The 9,427-nt window shown below is 47.2% G+C and overlaps 1 pseudogene; it reads right to left on the bottom strand.

Annotated features, from left to right (window-relative positions):
* Positions 1 to 4,692: 4,692 nt before the first annotated feature.
* On the bottom strand, positions 4,693 to 6,047 carry LOC103302395 (myeloid leukemia factor 2-like; annotated as a pseudogene).
* Between the last annotated feature and the right edge of the window lie 3,380 nt (positions 6,048 to 9,427).

Below are 9,427 nucleotides of genomic sequence, written 5' to 3'. Positions count from 1 at the left end.
TGGGTCCCATAATGCTGTGAGCAAAACTGCTTTGAGCTAACACCAAATCACTGCAGTAGGTGAGACGGGACAGACATCACCAGGACCTCAAGAGCACTCACCAGGTATGCTTCCCACCTCTTTCCTCTTAGCCAATCTACCCCATATGTTAACTTGAGCCTCCTGAAAGTTCGAAGATTTAGGTACATAGGGTCCACACACCCAACTTCCTGGATGGGAGTTTCTGAAGCTCATACCATGATGTTTGGAATGCCTGATACCTCACTTGCCCTGGGCCCTTGAGTGTCCCCTCAGGAATAGGCACAGGCACTCTATCTTCGGCCAACACCACCTGCTCACAAAGCTCTGTCTTTTCAGTAGTCTTCCACTCACCTGCACAAGAAATCCAATGAAACCGTGTAATTAATGTCATGAATGCATTGATTTTACTATGCTTTTAAAGATTGAAGGGCTTCAAAGGAGGTCACACTGTGTACCACACTGCCTTCTGTCGTGCCTTCATTTCACCTTTATTATCTTTATTTTTTACCCTGTTTTATTCCTTCCTGAATCAGTGAGGGATTGTATTTGGCTGTATTAACAGAAACCTGACTGCAGGGGCATAACTATACAAACAGGGTATTTGCTTTCAGAGGTACTGTTTACATGATGCAAATTCCACACACTTTAAGTGTATAGTTCAAAGAGTTTTGACAAATGTGCTGTAGATGTATATAAAACCACCCTATCAAAATAGAAAACATTTTTACCACCTTAGAAAATGATCTCATGTCCTTTTCTTGTCAGTCCTGACCGCCCCCCGCCACCAGTCCTAGGCAATCACTGTTCTGATTTCTCTCACCACAGGTTAATTTTGCCTGTTTCTAAAACTTTGTATAAATACAATAATATAAAATGTATTCTTTTATGTATGACTTTTTTGTTCAACATAATGTTCATAAGATTCATTCATGTTGTTGAATGGATCAGTAGTTATTTTTTCATTTTTATGGCCGAGTAGCAGTCTGTTGGATACATAACCTAAAATTTGCTTATCTATTTACTTGATAAATAGTTGGACTGTTTTTAATATTTGCCTCTTATAAATGAAGCATTTAAAGACATACTTGTGAAGAGAACCAAGATGGTGGCGTAGGTAAATGCCAGGATTCGCTGGCTCCCACAACCACATCAAAATTACAACTAAAATACAGAACAACCATTATTCAGAACCACCTGAATGCTAGCTGAGTGGAAGTACTACAACTAGAGAAATACAGAAGAAAGCACACTGAGACTGGTAGGAGGGGCAGAGATGTAGACCAGGCTGGTCTGACACCCATGAGTGGCATGTTTTTAATCGGGGGGGGGGGGGGGGGGGGGGGGGGGGGGATATCTCCACTGCAGAGGCCTCCTGTGAGAAGCAGGGGTCCCAGACCCACACCAGTCCCCTAGAGCTGGGAATAGAAGTCCCTGTAACTTTGGGCTGTAAAAACCAGCAGGGATTATGGCTGAGTGACATGAAGGCTGCTGGAGACTCAGGCAATCCATCTTAAAGAGCTGGCACCTCTGAGCTCCCATGCTGGGCAGCAGCAGCATTGGTTCATAGGAGAAAGAACTGGGCTGTCTGGTGTCAGGGTAAGAACTCAGGAGTGGCTTTCTCTCAGACAGAGGTGCTTGTAAGAGTCATTGTTTCTGTGCTGGGACCTCCTCCCTTGGCAGAGCGGACTGGCAGCCATATCTGAGTTTCCATAAGGGTGGCTCAGTGTTCACTCCACCATGATGACTCCCTGAGGCCATCCAATTTGGATACACACCCAAGCTGTTTGCAGCTCCTTTTCCATATAAATGGCCTGTTCTGGCTCAGGCTTCAGACTTACCTAAAGTCTCTTAAAACAAGCAGCAGCTGGCATCAGTGTGCCCCATACCTATCAATAAGAGGCCCAAGAGCCTTAGCTGGTTTGTCTCCATGGTTAGCGCATCCTCCTGTGGACTTAAAGGTCCAGGGTTTGATTCCAGTCAAAAGCACATGCCCAGTTGTGGGCTTGATACCCAGTAGAGGCTGTGCAGGAGGTAGCTAGTCAATGATTCTCTCTCATCATTCATGTTTCTATCTCTCCCTCTCTAAAATCAATAAGAACATATTTTAAAATAATAATAATAAGAGGCCCAAGACCCCGCACTAGCATCAGCCTGCCTTGTTTCACAGCTTGGCCTCACCTGGGCACTTCCAAGCCCAATACAAATAGCAGCCACCTACAGATCTCTTGGTAGCTCCTGCTGGGTGGCCCCAGGCAGTAGCTAACTTTGCACCTCCCTGGAGGCCCCAGAGCCAGTGTGCCTGGTGGACAGCTTCAGACATTGCCAGATTATATCTCTACACATTCACAAGCAACACACTCAAGGGGCAGACTCAGTGAGCACCAAAGCCCCACTGAAGCAAGTACTGCACAGGGGTGTCTCCTGCACAGCAGCTCTTCCATTGTAGACACAGCTGGTCCTCAATTGGCTGAAAGTCAACTCCTCCCAGTGATTCCAACAACCATCAAAGCTCAACTACAACAATCTCTGCACTCAGCCCACACAAGGGTACAATTACAGTGCCCCGCTCGGGTGACTAGGGAGCCTGAGCCATTGGGCCCTACAGGACACTTAATACACAAGGCCACTCTACCAATTCCAGGAGACATAGCAGCTCTATCTAATAAATGGAAACAAACACAGGGAAGCAGCCAAAATACGGAGACAAAGAAACATGTTACCAATTAAAGAACAGAAGAAATCTCCAGAAAGAGAAGTAAATTAAATGGAAACAAGCAAACTACTGGATACAGAGTTCAAAACAATGGTTATAAGGGTTCTCAAGGATCTTAAGGAGAACTTCAAGATATTCCTTTAGCTTTTTCTTGTCTACCTTTTTCTTGTCTGTGAAGCTCTTTACCTGACCCTCAATTCTAAATGAGAGCTTTGCTGGGTAGAGTAATCTTGGTTATAGGTCCTTACTTTTCATCAATTTGAATATTTCTTGCCACTCCCTTTTGGCCTGCAAAATTTCTGTTGAGAAATCAGCTGACAGTTGTATGGGTGCTCCCTTGTAGGTAACTGTTTTTCTCTTGCTGCTTTTAAGAGTCTCTTTTTCTTTAACCCTTGTCATTTTAATTATGATGTGTGTTGGTGTGGTCCTCTTTGTGTTTCTCTTGTTTGGGATTCTTGTACTTGTAAGTCTATATCTTCACCAGGTAGGAGAAGTTTTCTGTATTTCTTCAAATAGATTTTCAATATCTTGCTCTCTCTTTTCCTTCTGGCACCCCGTAATGTGACTGTTGGTACACTTGAAGTTGTCCCAGAGGCTTCTTACACTCTTCATATTTATGGGATCTTTTTTCTTTTTGCTCTTTTGATTCGGTGTTTTGTGTTTTTTTTTGCTTCCTCATATTCCAAATTGTTTATTTGATTCTCAGAATCCTCTACTCTACTATTGAATCCCTGTAAATTCTTCTTTATTCAGTTAGTGTATGCTTAATTCATGACTGGTCCTTTTTTATGTCTTTGAAATTCTCACCAAGATCCTTGAGAGTCTCACTAGGAGTTCTTGGAGCTCTCCTTAAGATCCTTGAGCAACCTTATAACCATTGTTTTAAACTGGGTATCCATTAGTTTGCTTGCTTCCATTTCTTTTCTTTTAAACATATTTTTATTGATTTCAGAGAGGAAGGGGGAGAGAGAGAGAGAGAGAGAGAGAGAGAGAGAGAGAGAGAGAAAGAGAGAAATGATGACAGTGAATCGTTGACCGGCTGCCTCTTGCATGCCCCACACTGGTGTTTGAACCTGCAACCCCGGCATGTGCCCTGACCTGGAGTCAAACTGTGACCTCCTGGTTCATAGGTCAATGCTCAACCACTGAGTCACACCAGCCGGACTCCATTTCTTTAATTTGTAACATGTTTCTTTGTCTCCATATTTTGGCTGCTTCCCTGCGTTTGTTTCTATTTATTAGGTAGAGCTGCTATGTCTCCTGGAGTTGGTAGAGTGGCCTTGTGTATTAGGTGTCCTGTAGGGCCCAATGGCTCAGGCTCCCTAGTCACCCGAGCGGGGCACTGTAAGTGTACCCTTGTGTGGGCCGAGTGCAGAGATTGTTGTAGTTGAGCTTTGATGGTTGTTGGCATCACTGGGAGGAGTTGACTTTCAGCCAATTGGCTATGAGGACCAGCTGTGTCTACAATGGAAGAGCTGCTGTGCAGGAGACACCCCTGTGCAGGACTTGCTTCAGTGGGGCTTTGGTGCTCACTGAGTCTGCCCCTTGAGTGTGTTGCTTGTGAATGTGTAGAGATATAATCTGGTAATGTCTGAAGCTGTCCACCGGGCACACTGGCTCTGGGGCCTCCAGGGAGGTGCAAAGTTAGCCACTGCCTGGGGCCACCCAGCAGGAGCTACCAAGAGATCTGTAGGTGGCTGCTATTTGTATTGGGCTTGGAAGTGCCCAGGTGAGGCCAAGCTGTGAAACAAGGCAGGCTGATGCTAGTGCGGGGTCTTGGGCCTCTTATTATTATTATTTTAAAATATATTCTTATTGATTTTATTATTTTTATTTTATTATTCCCCCCTCCCTTCTCCTTTATTCCTTAAACACCTAGTTACAAGTTGCACAAACAAAAAATAAAGGTAGAAGACACAGGGAAGATTTTTGTGATGTGTAGGAGGTGGGAAGGGAGAAGGGGTTGAGAACCAGTCCTCTCTCTCCACACACAGCCCTGAATGAGGGCTATGACCCCTGCAGCAGGGGATCTGAGAAGGAAGTGGGCAAAGATCCAAGGTAGCTGAGGGAGGGAGGAGGCCCCTAAACCCAGAGCTCCCCACAAAAGCCTTCAATGTATGGCAGGGGTAGGATGGGGAAGGTGAGGAGGTTCAAAGATGGAGCAGCAAAATGAAAAATCAAGTTAGTGGATACAGGAGATGTGGAGTCACTGTGGGAAGGGAATTAAAGAAGGAAAATGTAGATAAAGGGGACAGTGAAAGGTTCTCCCTGAGACTCCAGGGAGAGTGGGGGGCCAGCTTGCCTGTTAATTTAATATTAAAGTGGGAGTGGGAGTTGGAGAGGAAAAAGTTATATCGGGGGATGATTTGTCAGCCTCTCAGCCTGTACAAGAGAGACTGAGGGCCCAGGGCCCTCACCAGTCATAGCAGCGGGACTGTCGGCAGGGGAGTCCTCAGGTGCCTGTATGGCCAGGCGGGGAGGCCCCTCGGTCCTTCGGCCTCCACCCCTTGAAGCCTCATGCCTTCGAAATTCCAGAAGGCGCTGCTGCCGGAATCGGGAGGTCTCTCTCCGCCATTCATCATCGAATGCTGCGGCCTCACTTTCATCCAGGTTGATGTAGTCCTGCCGCTCTTCCTGGTCCCTGTGCGGTGGTTTCGGGAGCGCTGGAGGATGCGAGTCCGATCTCGGATGTGATGACCAAGGGACATCTGCTCTAGTCCACTGTCCGAGTCCCGCACAGTCCTCCGAGTCTCCCGGACCCCGCCTGGTGACGTCTCCGGTAGACCTTGGGGGCACCGTCACCCGTGTTGGAGTAGGAGATGACTGTGGAGGATGAGGAGGTCTGGCAGTTGCTGCCAGCAGTCATGTGTTCCATGTTTCCGATCATGTCGTTCATCATCCCAAACATGTCCATGAAGCCACCCGACATTCCAGCATCCCAAAGGGAGAGACAGCCCCCGCCCGCATCCTGCGGCTGGCAGGCCTGGTCCCGGGCATGTTGCCATCTGTAATGCTGTATCCAAAGCCACCTGACAACATTCGGTTCATATGCTGACGGTGAATAGCAAAGGGGTCCATCAGGAACATGGGATCCTCAGGCTCCACATCCCTCATGAAGCGGAACATCCTGATTTTAGCTCCAGGGGGCTCCACACAGTCCCCGCCTCCGGCTCAGCGGCCCATCCGGCCGGTCTCACCTCCCGTGCGCTGCAGGATCAGGGCTGGCGGCCCCGGACGCAAGATCGGTCCGGGCTCGAGCTCCTCGGCCTCCCGCGCCGCCGCCTCCCACAGCTGCCACCTCAGTACCTCCTGTGGCCCACAGAACCCCCCCCCCTTTTTTTTTTATTGATTTTAGAGAGGAAGAGAGACAGAAGGAGAGATAGAAACATGAATGATGAGAATCATTGACTGGCTACCTCCTGCACAGCCCCTATTGGGGATCAAGCCCACAACCGGGCATGTGCCTTGGAACCCGGGACCTTTAAGCCCGCAGGTGGATGCACTAACCACGGAGACAAACCAGCTAGGGCTCTTGGGCCTCTATTGATAGGTATGGGGCACACTGATGCCAGCTGCTGCTTGTTTTAAGAGACTTTAGGTACGTCTGAAGTCTGAGCCAAGACGGGCCATTCATATGGAAAAGCATTTGCAAACAGCTTGGGTGGGACTGGAAATTGGATGGGGTCTCAGGGAATCATCTTGGTGGAGTGAACAGTGTTGGCCACGCTGATGGAAATGCAGATATGACTGCCAGTTAACTCTGGAATTGTGGAGATCCCAGCACAGGAACAATGACCCCTGTGAGCACCACTGTCTGGGAGAAAGTAGGAACCCTGATGCCAAACAGTGCAGTTCCTCCCTGTATGTTCCTGGATTCTCCCAAGCTGCTGCTGGGCACTGGGATTCAGAGGAAGTAGTACTGTGTAATACATGGGCCTTTAAGAGGAAAACCTGGGACTCCCACAGCCTCTGTGTTACTTAGCCACAGACCCTGCTGGTTTTTATAGCCTGAAGTTAGAGGAACTTCTCTTCCAAGCTCTGGAACCTGGGCTCAGGGTTAGGCTAGACTAGATGCTTCTATGGAAGGCCTTGGAGATATCCCTCCTAACTAAAAACATACCACACATGGGTGTTGGTCCAGCCCATTCCACATCTCCGCCCCTCCTACCATTCTCAATGTGCTTTCTTCTTTACTTCTCTAATTGTAGGACTCCCATTAACCCAGATTTCAGTCGGTTCTGAATGATGGTTGTTCTGTATTTTAGTTGTAATTTTGATGTGGTTGTGGAGGTGGAGAGTACCAACGTTTACTTATGCTGCCATCCTTTTTGTTGAGGGGAGTTTTTCAAACAAATCAACTTCCCTTCCACAGGTTACCCCATCTGCAACAAAAATCAACAATCTCTTAATTCAGATTATCAACTCAGTTTGCAAAGTTCAAATTTTTGAATACCTACCTCATTAGTACCTTAAATTAATCAAGCCAACCACAGCCTACTTCTATTCAGAACCTGGTCTTTGTTCCCTTAGTGACTAAGTGAAGGGCTCTTGTAGGGTGGTTGTTCTACTGTGTCCCAGAGCAGACATTGCTCATAGGGCCAGCATGGCCATTGGACCATTTCTTGCCTGTAGTACTTGTAAATTTCCACTGCTTGCTGCTGAGTCATTTGTTTGGTCTGTAGTAGTATCGCCTCCTTGTTCCTGGAAGATATGGAATTGAGTGACAGTGACTAGGCAAGAGCACAGCAGGCACACACCAACTCAAACATTGTCCCATTTGGTGAGATGAATTGAGACACAAGCGTCTTCTATAATGTGGAGATTTGGGGATCGTAAAGAATCCATTGAACTGGTATCACCCACATTGCCTGCTGTATTATTTACCTACAGCTGCTATAACAAAGGGCCATAAACTTGGAGGCTTTACCCAAAGAACTTATTCTCACAGTTCTGGAGCCTCACTGTCTAAAGCCAAGGGATCTACAGGGCCATTTGTTCTCTAAAGGCTCTAAGAGAGGATGTATTCCATGGCTTTCTCTTAGCTTCTGGTGCTGTTTGCAATCATTGGAGTTCCTTGGCTTGTAGATATTCCACTCTAATCTCTGCTCCGTTGTGACATGGCATTTTCCCTCATGTGCTTCTTCTCCTTTTTTTTATCAGGACACTAGTATTACTGGATAAGGGTCCACCCTACCCCAAGATGATCTCATATTAACTAATTACATCTGCAAATAAGATCACATTCTGAGGTCCCAGGGGTTAGGACTGGAGCATATCTTTTGGGGGGACACAATTCAACTTGTAATGGCTGCTAACTCATGCCATTGAGTTTGTAAGGTGAGCCAGGATCAAAATGCCAGAATTACAATTATGTAAGGCCCAGGAACAAAGCCATGTTTAGAGGAAGAACGTTTTCTTCAGGTTAGGCTAGACTGGATGCTTCTCTAGATAACTCTGGAGGCCTCACTGCTTGGGAGTCCGAACTGGAATGAAACACCTACCACCACACTGCTCTTGCCCCACCCAGAGCCCAGGTTCAGGTGAAGAGGAAGAAGCAGATCCACAGAGACGCAGAGTGGGAGGCAGGGAGCATCCTGGTTCTTGATGTGCCTAAGGCCAATTTCCCCCAACCAGGCTAAGGTATATGAGCCCACAAAGCTTCCTTTCTGCTTTTCATATTCTCCAATCCTGAATTGGCAAAAGTTGGGCAGAGGAGAGGCTCCATGTGATTTGACTGAAACCTGAGGTGCTGGAATTTCCAAGACACCAACAGAGACATCTTCTGGGGATGGGGGATGGGAAATGGGGTACTAGTGGTGGTGTTGGGAAAGAGTAACTTCCTACAGAGGAGCAGGTTCTAGGACACCAGGCTGCAGGGGCATGGTAAGAGACAGATTAAATGAAGTGACAGAGAGGTTGGGAAAGGGGAAGTGACATTGGGGGATGTGAGGCTTCCTTCCTGCAAGCCGCAAAGAAATGAGTAAATGAAGTAATATTGCAACCCCATAGTAAGAAAATGATATCTCACCTCTCCCCTGGTCTGGGCAAGGCTGGTGAGACAAGAGGTACCCAGAAAAGAGCCAGAAATTACTTTCCATCACAGCTTTGGCAGAGCTGGGCTGAAGCGGCACTGGCTCCAGCTGTGGGTAGCTCTGTGGTTCTATTCCCCCACCACATGTCTGGACCTCTCTCTCCTCCCAACCCAGAGCCCTGGGAAAAGGGAGTGTACTGGCATGGCTACAGGAGCCTGAAGGAACTATGTAGATCTCCCTTCACTGTGAACTTTGGCATTATACAATATAGGAAGTAAACAGAAACGAAAAAAGTCAACAGGAAAAAAATCATATATAATATAAGAAGTCAACAGAAACACTGCTCAGGGTGTTCATGGGAGAACCTGAAAATCTCTGAATTTGGGAAATCTTTAGGTACCTTGGGCATCTTTAGTGGTTGGCTGTCTTTAGTGGGCTCAGGGCCTCATGCAGTGGTTTTAAGAGCATAAGCTCCCAGAGCAGTGTTGGGAACCAAGTGGTCCCAGGATATACTTTCAACTCCACCTACTTCTGAACTAAGTTACTTCTAAAGTTCTGTTCCATAAACCTGAATCATATTCCTAGCACACAGCTAAGGGAGACATACCTGCCTTGCCTTGAATGGCTGGGGTCTCCCTGAAAGGAACACCGTGGAGGTTAA

The sequence above is a fragment of the Eptesicus fuscus genome, chromosome 7, assembly GCF_027574615.1.
Source record: "Eptesicus fuscus isolate TK198812 chromosome 7, DD_ASM_mEF_20220401, whole genome shotgun sequence".
In the NCBI taxonomy this organism is placed as follows: domain Eukaryota; kingdom Metazoa; phylum Chordata; class Mammalia; order Chiroptera; family Vespertilionidae; genus Eptesicus; species Eptesicus fuscus.
This window is presented reverse-complemented; position numbering and strand designations above follow the sequence as displayed.